A 920-nucleotide genomic window follows, 5' to 3' on the forward strand; every position below is an offset into this window, starting at 1 on the left:
AAGTGCTGGGATTAAAGGTGTGCGCCACCACCGCCCGGCAGGTATGCAATTTTTTAAATAAATTTATGGCATCTGAATTTTAAGTCCTTCATAACTTTACAAGTGACTTATAAAATCAGAAGGGAGACTTGGCTACTCTGCCTGCAAATATAAAGAAATACAGTTTTTACTATCTCTGAAAGTGTAGCATTTTTTAAATAAAGTTTTTGTCTGCTGTATGAATGCACACCACACTTCATCTGGTATGCAGAAGCCAGAAGAGGGCATTAGATCCCCAGGGGCTGAAGTTGCAAACAGTTGTGGATGCTAAGAACCGAATCTGGCCTCTCTGTAGAGCAGCAAGTGCTCTTAACTGCTGAGCCATCTCTTCAGCCTCAAAATGCATAACTTTTTGTTATGAAATTTTCCTTTCCAAATAAGCATTTAGAACAATTCTTAATTAAAATATAAATGAATTATGAACACATCAATATTATAAACAGTATAAACTCTAGCTCAACAAAATATGAATTCTCTTATTCATTAGAAATATTGTATAGTCAGGGCAGGGAAGATGCTCAGTGCTTAGGGGCATGTTCTGTTCTTCTAGAGGACCTGTGTTTGCTTTCCAGCATCCTTGTCAGGTGGCTCCTGGAGATTTGACACTCTCTTCTGGCCTGTGTAGGTACCTGCACATATACATATGTAAAATATGTAAAAAAATAAAAAATCCTGGGTAGTCAGACATATATTGTACATTGTTTCCTTTTATTCTCTATGCTATATAAATACAAGAGAATGATGTCATCATTTTCCCTGCTCTGCCCCTTTAAAAAGAGCATTCAGCATATGAAAACTAGTCTTCTGGTTTTGTCTGATGAGATGTTCCCATGGATAGATGACTACTAAGCTCTCTGGAGTGGTATTTGCCTCTGGATTTC

This window comes from Chionomys nivalis, chromosome 15, assembly GCF_950005125.1.
Source record: "Chionomys nivalis chromosome 15, mChiNiv1.1, whole genome shotgun sequence".
In the NCBI taxonomy this organism is placed as follows: domain Eukaryota; kingdom Metazoa; phylum Chordata; class Mammalia; order Rodentia; family Cricetidae; genus Chionomys; species Chionomys nivalis.